The 12,831-nt window shown below is 42.3% G+C and overlaps 1 protein-coding gene across 2 annotated transcripts in view; it reads left to right on the top strand.

Moving 5' to 3' along the window:
- The first annotated feature begins 356 nt into the window (after positions 1–356).
- Positions 357–12,831, top strand: part of MTNR1A (melatonin receptor 1A) — a 66,580-nt gene continuing 54,105 nt past the window's right edge. The window contains exons 1-3 of one of the 2 annotated variants that reach the window (XM_060278778.1): positions 357–1,039; positions 2,329–2,451; positions 6,354–6,551. The gene's annotated coding sequence lies outside the window, so the exon portion shown is untranslated. Of the gene's footprint in view, positions 1,040–2,328; positions 2,452–6,313; positions 6,552–12,831 lie in introns of those variants that run through there. The other variant, XM_060278779.1, reaches the window with a different exon arrangement.

Below are 12,831 nucleotides of genomic sequence, written 5' to 3'. Positions count from 1 at the left end.
TGTAGATTATTGAAAAGAGGGAAATATTTAAAAGCAAATATCCACCAAACCGCTTAGAGCTTTTGTTACAATCAAGTGGTATATACATTTTATTTTAAAAAAAACAAAGCTATTCTTATCATGTGGGAGATTTGCTGTCACATTCTGAAATATAGTATTAGGCTGTAACTGTTATGAACTCTGTGATTTTGAAGTCTTTAGTCACACATGTGCATATGTGTGCAACTTTACACACTATTAAAATATAGTATTAAAAGATAATACACACTATTAACAGCAAAGCAAGTTAGGATTACCAATGTTAGTGAAATTGCACACCAGCTGAAGGGTATATTACCATTTTGTGGGTGTGGGTGTATGAGCAAGGATTTTATTTGGTTCTGTTGGTGCTACTTAATGCTTTGAATAATCATAATTTTATTGTATACAACATACACCTATCATTTTATTTTTATTTGATAACAACAAGGGAAATGCAACTATTTGCAGAGTCAAAATGGAACTTTGTATATTAACCTGGCATTACTGTTGTGAAAAACCGGACATTGGCTGGACTGGCCCACGTGGATCAGGTGAGGGAGGAACAGAAGATGCCTCTTGAAGAAAATGTAACTCAATGAAGATTGCTTTTGCTCCTCTGCCAAGGAAAGAGACAGATTAAGACAACTTGGAGATGGTAGTGGTCAGTGGGGGATCCTTTTGTGTCTCTGTTGTTTCTATCTCATTGCAAAATGGTTGAAGAAAACGTCACAGTGGATACCTGGACTTCTTTTATTGACTTTGGATTAATAAAACAGAGAGACAGACAGGACTATGCACAGTAGAAAGGCCGTAAAAACACCTTGACAAGAATTGGTCTCTCCTGCCCGGCAGTCAGAACATTAGTAAGAGCCAAAATGTGCTTAAAACAGATGAGTCAGTATTCCTAAGAAGTTATGTCCCAGCAAGCGAGGCACCTCTTGATTCAAAGAGCTCCTTCATAGTCACAGGCATCGCTTCAGTAGATGCTCTTCTAGACAAGGAGCTGATGATGCTACTGGTAGGATCCTCTTTTATTTAATGTACTTGACTGTCAATAAGTTTCATCTGATCTCTTTTTGGATTTAACAGAACCCAGGAGAAACGTCCAGTCCCTTTTGCTTGCAAGTGCTCGCCACGTTGTAGTTGCTTACACCAGAACCCTGTTATTGATGTGTTCAGTGAGGTCTTGCATGTATGGGTTGCCCCCTTCATTTCAAATGGGGACAAGCAGATTTGTGTGTGTGTGTGTGCGCGCACACACACACACACACACACACACACAAGATCTGCTGCCTCCGTTTACATGTATGGGATAGGAAGGGTTTTGTGGGTACATGGGCATCCAATTAGATCTGATTTATCAGGTTGAAGAGCTCATTATTTCCCCTCCATGTCTGCTGGATTGTAACTTTTATACAACTTGCAGAGGATACATAGAAGGCATAAGGATTTTGATGTGTGAACAAAACTGAGCCTAGAGGTCTTCAGTTGATTTACCATTATTGATCCATGCGTATCTGTGGTTAGATGTCTTCTTTATTGGGCATATTTGCAAAATGACATAACCACATAGAACACGACACTTTCCCATTATGCCAGAATAGAACATTTCTTTTGAATTCAATGGCTAATTTTTGCTATTAATCATCTGGACAATGCTGGTTGAAGGAAAGGAGGGAAAGGCAAAACTTTCAACCACATTAGTGTTCTTGAAAGTGTCCATTCTTTCTCTACTTCTCCTTAGCCCAACACCAGAGAGAGAACCTGCAGTTAGTTCATACCCCAAACCAGGGTTGGCTATCTCATGAAACAATCTGAGGCCTGGCCAGCCATGTGAAATTATAATCAGTAATAAGAAAGTGAAAAATATATTTTTCAAATGTGTGTGTGTGTGTGTGTGTGAGAGAGAGAGAGAGAGAGATTCCACTCTTGGAGTTCCATGTATAGAGTTCTGGGTGTATCCTGACACACGTACTGTGTGAAGTTCTCGCAGTTAGTTGATGCCCAATCTTTTTATTATACCGCCTTACTGCCCATGAAAGGGATTGGTTGCACTGCAGAATGTACTTATGTCCTACATGGGCCACCATCTTCAGATGGGAGTGACCTGCGAGTGTTGGACTACTATACTGGCCTTTCTGCAGCTCCATGAGCTTTTCCTTCCCTGTGGCTTGAGAGCTCACACAGTAGCTCATGGTAAGCAGGGAAATTAGTGGCGCAAGTCAGGTAACTTTAGACTACGAACCTTGTGGTCTTGTGATCCTCCCCTTGTTTAGATCTTAATGTATTTATTTATAATTTATTTAGAAATACAGTAAGCTAACCTGCTGCATTCCAACACCCCACCCCAACTCTTCTGCTGAGTGGGTCTTGGACTTCTGTCAGCACCACAGAAAAACTGAAGACTACACCACCACATGCAAAGCACAGGTCTGTTTCCCTTCACGCACGAAATACTTTAATATAGAAAAGCTATGTGTAAATGACATATATTTAGTCAACTGAACATTTGCCTGTTTCTCTAAGCAGGGATGTACTACCAAATATGGTGAAATAGACTTGTGCATTTGCCACATGGGGTGTTGTGTGTGCGCACGCTTGCTTGCTTGCTTGCTACACGGAAACAATATTAATGTAGGACATTGCCTTGGGTGCAACTAAGCCCTGTGAAGTCTGCAAACCTTTGTGTAATCTTTCTGTGGTAAAGTAATCAAGACAGGCGTGACACCCAGACATGACTGCTTCCTCCCAGAGTGCATCTGGCAACTGTTTGCTTGGGCAGATCCAGGTCACGGGAGTGGTTAAAGAACAATAGGGTGGTCTGTGTAGCTCAGTAGAGACTCACTCTGCTTTGCTTGCAGAATGTCTCATGTTCAATCCCTAGCAACTCTATTATGGGGAAAATATGCCCTGCCTGAAACCTTGGAGAGGTACTGCCAGTCAGTGTAGATCCAGTATCTTTAAGCCTTTTTGACCTACCTTTAACCCAAATATGCATTTGGGAACCCAAATTCTCCATTTTTACCATACATTTCTATGGTGGCTGAAGACCAGTGGTGCAGGCAATACTGAGTGAGATGGACCAGTGGTATAAGGCAACTTCCAATGTTTCTAATTAGCAGTAATGCAATCCTGTGTGTGTGATAGTCCCTCCTTTCTTCCCTGCCAGAAAAGGGGACAATGGGAATGACTTTCAGATTGTCTGCCAGTCGGAGGGAATTAACCACAATTCAGCACATGCTAGCTTCATCTCTGCTTCTTTTGATTTGGCATTCACTCTGTTATGGAGATTAACTACTATGCCGATATCAGGCTGATAGGTTAAAATCAGATTCTGGGAGTTGAGAAAAAGAGCAAATGAAAAAGAGCTAGGACAAGTGTGCACAACTCATGGCACATCAGTCTTAACAGCTGGCCCAACAATGTGTTGTGGCCTGAATCATAGAATTAATTGTAGAGTTGGAAGGGACCACCAGGATCATCTGAGTCAGGCTTCCTCAAACTCGGTCCTCCAGATGTTTTTGGCCTACAACTCCCATGATCCCTAGCTAGCAGGACCAGTGGTCAGGGATGATAGAAATTGTAGTCTCAAAACATCTGAAGGGCCGAGTTTGAGGAAGCCTAATCTAAGTCCATACCCCTAACAATGCAGAAATATTTAGCCCAACATGCGGCTTGAACCCACAACCCTGAGATTAAGTGTCTCATGCTCTACCGACTGAGCTATCTCAGTCGAGGGCTAAGAAGTCTTTGCCAACAGCCTGGAATTGCCGAATTGAGGGAGGAGTCAAGAAACTTTCAAGCTGTGGAGGGAAAAGTATGGCCTGTGAAGATGTGTTCACCCTGGCGGGTCATGTGTTATATGCACATTTAGGAGTATTATCCCATGTACCTGCATGTTAGATGTCCATCAGTGCACTCCTATGCAGGCCTACGTGGAAGTAAGTCTTACTGCATTCTGTGATTTTTGCTCCCAGGTAAGTCTGTATAGGACTGCAGATTCCAGAAAACAGGAATGATGTCAGATATGCTTAAACACAGTTCATATTCTCCTCTGAATATTAATATCCTTATGCCTTCATTGTTATTCATGCAAAGTAAGCAAAACCTCAAGAACAAAGGAATGGAGCAAATGTACACCACATTCTATAGAATGATTATTCAATTATTATTATTATTATTATTATTAAAAATTGAACTATTAGTGACTTGACCTGCCCACCTTGCACACCCAAAATACCCTAGTTTGGGTGAACAGGATTTAGTCATTTGGTATTTTATTACAGTGAATGGACTTGCTGCTTTCAGTCATAATGCCCCCTTTTGCAATGTCTTGTGTCTTTTTCCTGTTGCCCTCATTTGGCACAGGATGGGGGTGGCACTGGGCTGCTGTAATCTGCTGTTGCTAAATACTAAAACAAACACTCATCCACAGTACACACAAGATTGGGGAAATCCCTCTTTTTATATAATATCCAGATTAATTTTTGCCACACTAGAATCCTTCCATAATGAGAACGCATGCTTTAAACCCATTCACAGAAAAGCTATGACATACAGCAAAAAGGTTTATTCCAGGCTCAATCAGAAAAAAGAAAATATATTTATTTGAAATATGTTGATTTAATGTAGGGTTGTTGGGTTTTCCCCCCACTTTGGAGGGACCGAGCTCATTCTTTTTGCACACTCTTGATATGAAGCACAAAGCAACCCAAAATAGGTTTGTCCTCCTCTCAGTTCTCAGTTCCCTTGCACCTTTTGATTGAGACACAGTAGCCCAGTTTCACAACGTTGTTCTCCTTAACTATTGTCATTTGGAATGTCAATTGGCCCAACTTTGTAGCCTATGACTCCATGTTCTTTTGAATGGGCATCACTTTAAGGTTCCCTTGTAAGTATATGGCTGATTAGCCTCTCTGTGCAAGTCCCCCCCCCCAATCATCGCTTCCCTCAACCACCTTAACTATGGTTTAGCATTGTATCTGCACCAGTACTAACCATGGGTAATTCAAACCAGGGTTCCTTCCTTCTTCTTTTGAGGACTTGGCTATGGTTTCTTGGCTGTGATTTCTAAGGGCAGCATTAGATGCAGTGCTAAACGTAGTTAAGGCTGACAGAGGAATAGGAGAAATTCATGCTGGAAAGTGGAATAAATTATCATGGTCTACCCTCAGTTTGCATGGCTTGCCTTTGGGCTTTTGTTTACAGCAGAAACAGGCAAAATGTACCCAAACTTCAGCAGGATCATGTAATACAGCAGGAGTGGGGATTCTGGGAACTTCCAAATATTGCTGGACTACAGCTCTCACCTTCAATGACTGTTGGCCATGCTGGTTGGGGCTGATGCAAGTTGGGAGTCCAACCCTGGGAGGACCACAGATTCTTCATCCCTGCAAGATAACTTTGCTGGATGGGACATTTTTCAGGAAGGAGATTTCATAATTGAATGTTCTCCTATCTAGTATGCTTTTATCTCCTTTTTCTTTAACATGGGAGGGCATTTGAGTCTTCAGTCTTCCATCTCCAACAGAAGGATAGCCTTAAGAGCTGCACTATGTGATTCTGTTGATTGTGGAGCTTGGCTTTCAGTTTATTCTAATGAACTGTTTAAAGATCTAATAAGAAGCCCATGATGGATAGCTCAGGCGATAGAGCATGAGACCTTTAATTTCAGGGTCATGGGTTTGAGCCCCACATTGGGCAAAAGATTTCTGCATTGCAGGGGGTTGAACCAGATGACCCCTGTGGTTCCTTCCAACTCTATGATTCTAAGTACATGCAAGCAGGGCCGGCTCTAGGTAGACTTCCGGTGGCGCGGTGTGCCTGGGCGCCGGGCCAGTAGGCTGGTTGCTGCGCGGCAACCATGCTGCGCCCTGCGAGGGCGGGAGCGCCGGAGCGATCTCTGCGCCTCAGCGCCAGGGCGCCCGACCTGCTCGAGACCTCCTTGCATGCAAAATCAGTAATATTCTGATTTTAAAATTGAAGACAAACCTCTTGATTTTCTGGGCTTGTAGAACTGGACCTGGTTTTTTTCTCTCTCTCTCTTTCTAAAATATGTGTGATATTTTGAATATCAGCATAATTAACTATTCCTTTGCATAGGTATTTGTTGAAAGACCAATGCCAGTTGCAGAGTTGAAATGCTATTGAAGGGGAAAACCACAAGCTGCCACTTTCAACCACATTGTCCTTGATGGTCTATGAGTATAAATTGAATCCTATTTCTAGTCTTATATATAATATGTCTTATTTTTCATAAGAAACAGATTTATTTATTAATTTTTGCTATTGTCGCCTTGCATTTTGGAGTAAGTACATCCTTGTCATTACAGATGCCTTTTGAACTGCTTCTGGAGATCCTCAACAAAAATGGAGGATTCAAGAAACACCCGGATCATCAGAAACACCATTTTACTTGCAGAGCACCAACTCCTAACACATGGACTCAGGATCTGAAGAGAAGCAAATGAACAGTGGATGGCAATGAGCATTTGTGTTTCAAACTTGCCTACCACCCAGTAGCATAAATGGTAAGAACATTGTGTATGTTTCCAAGGGGGTGGGTTGATGCTCTGAAAGGTTGAATTTTGTCTGTGGGTAGACAAAATGGACGTGGGTGGCACTGTGGTCTAGACCACAGAGCCTAGGGCTTGCCAATCAGAAGGTCGGTGGTTTGAATCCCCGCGATGGGGTGAGCTCCCATTGCTCGGTCCCAGCTCCTGCCCACCTAGCAGTTCAAAAGCACGTCAAAGTGCAAGTAGGTAAATAGGTACCGCTCCGGCGGGAAGGTAAACAGCATTTCCGTGTGCTGCTTTGGTTTGCCAGAAGCAGCTTAGTCATGCTGCCCACATGACCCGGTAGCTGTACACCGGCTCCCTCAGCCAATAATGCAAGATGAGCGCCGCAACCCCAGAGTTGTCCGTGACAGGACCTAACGGTCAGGGGTCCCTTTACCTTTACCTTTAGACAAAACGGAGAATACTATTTTTTATTTATTTTCAAAAGTTTCTATTCTACCTGTTTTTCTAAGAAAGACTCAAGGTGGCTAACAAATAGTAATAAACACAGAACAAGTGCAATCCCACTAACCCATGCATATACTTGGAAATTTAATAAGTTATCAAACCTGTTTGACAAGCTTCAGTAGCACAAAAGTGAGAGAACTGAAGAGTTGAGGACTTCCAACAGCCACCAGAAGCATTAGAATTTTGAGGCCTGGTGGACCTTTCTTGGCAAGGGTGGCCTGAGACATTTTTGCACCTGATACGAAATGCCCTGCTGCCCCACCCCCTTGATGGGGGCAGCATGAAGCACCACAAGGGCTTCCTCTCAGGGCAGAACCCTTGTAAAGCCTCACTGCTGGGTGGTTGGGTGGGCAAATCTGGGTGGTGGAACACCTCCTCTCTTGCTGACTCTGCAAAAGGGGGGACATTCCCTAGGGATGGCAGGAGAGCAGCAGCAAAGCATAGCTTCTCCACTGGTGGTGGAAATGTTGGAGAGGGGAAGATGCCACCTCTTGCGTTTCTGCTGCCTGAGGTATCTGCTTCACACCTCCATATTTGTGGGTCGGTTGCGCTACTTGGCATGGGATTCCACGACAGAAAAGGCTGTACCCTTTTGACAAGATTGGCAGGTTTTCAGCATGGCCCCAGATTATGACTGGAACGTCAGGGAGGCACATGCATAAAAAAGGCAGGTATAATTCATAAAGTGTGCCTGCTATTCAATTCTGAAACTCAAAGTCTTGTACTCTATAAAAAGCTCCCAACGCACAAGCGGTTAAATGTAGCATAAGATGTGCATGAAATTAGGCTGCACTTCCTTACATCTAACAGTTTCTTTGTTTCTGAACCAAAGGTTAGATGAAATTGTTGCCATCAAAGGGAGCCAACCATTCTCCCTTCCTTCCCCAGCTGTCACTTCATGATCTCTTTCTTTGATGCTCAATGCTTCCAAAATCCTTTAGCTCTTCGCTGTTATCCATTTCTCTTTCCAAATCTTTCACCTATTGGACAATGGTAACTGTGACGAATGCCCCCCTCTCTATTACTAAAATGCGACACAGGAATTCTTCTCCCGCCGCCTCCAAATAAACGCCTTTATTCTTGTGGGTTTATAAGTAAAGAGACTCTCCTTCCAGCTCACATGGCCTGGTATCAAAGAAAAACTCTAGGCTGTTTGATAGAATAACCTCCTGCCACCAGTAAAGGGTCTCTCTCGGCTTGATTCCCCCTACTGTAAAAGTTTGCCCTTTACATGCTGGCAACTTGTTGACACCCCAGGTTATCTTTCTAAGCCTCCTCAGTGTTACTCTAAGACACAAACTTTCGCCTCTTTTCCTGAGGTAAGTTTTGTCCTCTAATGAGTTACCACTTCTGTGAGTCCCGATACCTTGCTGGAAAAATAATGATGATACTTCTTGGCACAAAAGAGAAGAATTTTATTAACCTTAGAACATAGTTGTTTAGTTAACGTTTCATGTGTTTATAAGATACGTTTTGGTTGTAGATAATCTCTGTCAAACATTTAACATTGAGCCTTCCTGAACCTCATCTAGATGCCTCTCAACTTTCTTCTTCACACCTACCCACTCCCTCTCCTCAACTCTCAAAACCGCTGCTCCCGCCTTTTAAACTTGGAACAGTCCCGCCCCCACCAGCATGTTATGTCAGTCACACTGGAGGTGGATTAACTCTTTTCCAGCCAGGTAGGAATAAATATTTCAAAACCGTGCCAATCCGTTACAGTAACCATGGCATTTTGCTTATTTATTTGAAATATTTCATTCCCGCCTTTCTCGTAAGCTGGGATTCAAGGGGGCTTATAATATTTGAAAACAACATTATGAAATGCACAGTAATAAAAACAAGAATTAAAATATATCAGAACACCTTTAAGACCAGTAATTTTCCCTGACAGCAGCCATGTGATTAGCATCACCTGAACCTAAATTTTTGAAGACCTGCCTGAATAAGAAGATCTTAGCCTGCCAGTGGAAGGATGACTGTGATACACATATGTTTGTTGGGCAGTACTTTGGCTTTTATTAGATTTTGTTTGATGCAAGCATCATTTCTTCTAGTACCAATTCAAATCTTTATGTGCTTACACCTGTTCAACCAGAACTGTGCCAGCCACACAGAGGAGGATGGTTAATTCCATGGTATGCTCAAAACAAGCCCTAAGTGGAAGAAACCCCCAAAGTGAACCAAATTGCTTAGTAGCATGGAATGTTGAGAGACTGGGGACAGGGGGATGGGAAGTTACTGTTCAGGTAAAATCCAAGGTAGATGTACTTCATTCTCCCTCAGTTGCAGGATGGAAGGAAATGCTCCTGGAAAACAGTAGCTTTTGACAGCCCTACAGTAGCAGAACAGACTAAGTGGGGAGCCTGGGGTCTTTCTGATGTTTTTGGACTACAGCTCCCATCATCCCTGATCTTTGGTCATGCTGGCTGGACTGGAGCTCAGGGGAGTTGGGAATCCAGCAACATCTGCAGAACCTCAAGTTTCTCCACTACTGCTATAGGCATTTTACAACCCTGCAGTGCTTCCTAGAGGCATTATATGTTTGGGGTTCAACTGAAAGCAGAGAGAGTACCAACAATGCTGCCATGTTATCCATTGTTCTCATCCGCTACATTTCAGGTTGGGCTAAAAGAGGACAGCTTATAGTAGTCCTCACAATGTAGTCAACTGTGGATATTTCAAACAAGAGGTAGGACTACTTAAACTTTTTTTGCAGACCTTTTCTGAGGCCCAATCACTGAAACTAGTTCAGATGAGTTTCACTCTTTTAAAATGTTCAAAAATATTTTTGAAACGGTGGGGTATAAATTTGATTAATTAATTAATTAATTAATTGTATATTGCAAGACTCAAGTTGGAACAGGGAATCCAGTGTCCCTCTCTCTTCCTCACAGCCCTTGCTGTCAGCTACAGGCCCAAATAATGTGCACACACCTCAGGGATATAGTGCAGTGTTTTGTTGCAACGTCCCAACTGTACATTGTGTAGGCTAGAATGCAATTTTCCACTTGTAAAAAACCCAATAATTTTTGGTTTTGGCAGGATTGCTCAGCCTCCCCCTTAATGGTTTCAATTCAGTGTTGGTACTGACTGACGTATCAAATTTAATATTTTACTCCCAAGTGCTTTGCACTAAATCCTCTGTGTTATTTCACACACAAGCTAGTGATATAGTTTTCTGATCTTTTTAAAAAGCAGCCTCTTGTTCCTATGTATGCATTTGTCATTAACATTCTGTCCTTCTGCTTGCAGTCTGTAAAAGTAAGCGTGTATAGGATTGAAATGAATGAACTGGCCTCAATCCTATGGTCACTTAGCTGGGAACAAACCCCATTGAACTCATTGGGACTTCCTTCTGAGTAGACATAGTTAGGCTTGTGTTTTTGGTCACTTGAGCCCTATGGAAATGAAGATCCTCCTCTTTAAAGTTTCTGGAGACCTTTCCAAAGTCTCCTGGAGGGGGATGGTAGCAAAACCATCTAGCCTGAGGGCCTTCCGGCCGTTCCCTCGTTGCGAGAAGCCAAGTTACAGGGAACCAAGCAGAGGGCCTTCTCAGGAGTAGCACCCGCCCTGTGGAAAGCCCTCCCACCAGATGTCAAAGAGAAAAACAACTACCAGACTTTTAGAAGACATCTGAAGGCAGCCCTACTTAGGGAAGCTTTTTAATGTTTATTAGATTATTGTATTTTAATTTTCTGTTGTAAGCCGCCCAGAGTGGCTGGGGAAACCCAGCCAGATGGGTGGGGTATAAATTAATAATAATAATAATAATAATAATAATAATAATAATAATTTATTATTATAAAACAACATTGGGAGATGTATCACTGGTGGGCTCAACACATCCTATCTGATATATTAATCCTCCAGGTACAACAGAGGCCTCCCTCTGAGTGTCTCTATAGAGTGGCTATAGATGTATCACCAGAAAGAGAAGAAACATATCTCCCCAAAAGTGGATGAAAAAAGACAGAATTGCATAAAATGTGCATTTGCTAAAATAATTACTATAATATACATCAGAATGCAATAAATTTCACAATCATAGGCTGCTATCGTATAACCTATGTGCCTGCTCAGTCTGCTGCCCAGAGAATTGATGGTCAGTTTCAAGGTTGGTATTCTATGGTTCTTCATCTTTTAACTGGGCTTGGACTAGACAGCCGAGGACTCCAGAGAGGCAGTAGGGTGACCTTATGTCCCAAATAGAGAACAGTTTTCTATTTGAAGAGCCAGTAGAAGATAGTCCTTTGACAGCTCTTCAAATTAAGGATTGTTGTCTGTAAAGTAGGACACCCTAACCACCTTCAGGGTGGCTTCCAGAGACAGGGTTTTTTTCCTGGTGGAATCAGCTATAGAGCTTCCTCCCTGGGCAAGTGTTTCCTTTGGTGCTGTCTTTGAGGCACCAGGCAAAATCAGTCCTGTTATATTCAATCTTTGTAAATACATTTAAACAGTATGGGGTGCCCTCTTCATGAGATTTCTGCTGTTCACCCGTCATTTAATTGGGATTGATATGTGCTGATTCTATCATTTTTATTAGCTGCCTCCAATTCTATGGTTCTTATCTTTGTATTTTTGTTAGGGTTTGTTTAAGCTTCATTGTAAGTCACTTTGAGGCCATTTGGCAATAAAGTGAGATATGCATTTGGATTTGTGGGGGGACATTTTAATGCCTATATTGTGATGTTCCCTCTATGAATGCAAACATATGCAAACATTTTTATTTTTTAATGTTAACATAATTTTTAATGTTAACATGTTAAACCTTTTTTTAAAAAAACTTTTGAGAGTTATACTTTGCACAAGTGAGTACAATCAACAAAGTTTAGTTGCCATTTGAGTCCGTTGCAATCAATAGACCTTAGTAGGAATGATGTTTCACTCCTTTGCTTTCAATAGGAATTAGTCACAATTAGCCTGCAGTGAATCATGCCCAGGATCTCGTTCGTACTTTTTACCTGCGTTTATGCTACCCTCACAGGTGGCCCCTTCTGCTTTTCTTTTCCATGTTTTGTTGTTTGGGGAAGTTTTTAATGTTTGATGTTTTCTCGTGTTTTTAATATTCTGTTGGAAGCCACCCAGAGTGGCTGGGGAGACCCAGTCAGATGGGCGGGGTATAAGTAACAAATTATTATTATTATTATTATTATTATTATTATTATTATTATTTATTATATCAGTCCCTGTTTTTGTAGCCCCACTGTGTCATATGCTAGTAAGTGGTCTTTAAGCCTATTAGAAGAACAGCAATCTCTTTGTTTACTATTTCCCAGCCTACGAAATGACTGAGTGGGCAAGGGCGAAACAGATTTTATTTTGTATTTGGGTCATGAACAGATCCAAGGTGGGAACTTGCTCAGAGTAGCTTGTGGCTGCCTCTGTTCTGCCACCAACAGTTCAAACAGAGTGCTCACCACCAGTGGGTGACATGGTGGGGTGGCAACACTTACCTGACCTTTTGGCAGCTGAGTCACTGCCGTTTATCAAGAGGGAGATGACAAGGTGGTGGGGAGATCAGTGCAGTGCAATCATATTGGCAGGAGTGACTCCACCGGTGTGTTTGCACCGTACCAACCTCCCTCTGCCTCACCCCTCCCACTCTGTAGCAGTGATTCAGCTGTCAGGAGGTCAGTTAAGCCCTGCCACCCTATCCCACCATCCGCTACTGGTGCTCACCTAGTTGAGTAACACACTTTTTGAATTATTCACCCTTCAGTTCAAAATATTTGTGTCCCTCACACCATTGTAAACTTTTTTTTTTTTTTAAATGTTCCAGTTC

This window comes from Zootoca vivipara, chromosome 9, assembly GCF_963506605.1.
Source record: "Zootoca vivipara chromosome 9, rZooViv1.1, whole genome shotgun sequence".
NCBI lineage: Eukaryota > Metazoa > Chordata > Lepidosauria > Squamata > Lacertidae > Zootoca > Zootoca vivipara.
The sequence above is the reverse complement of the archived record's forward strand: the minus strand, read 5'-3'. Positions and strand labels throughout refer to the sequence as shown.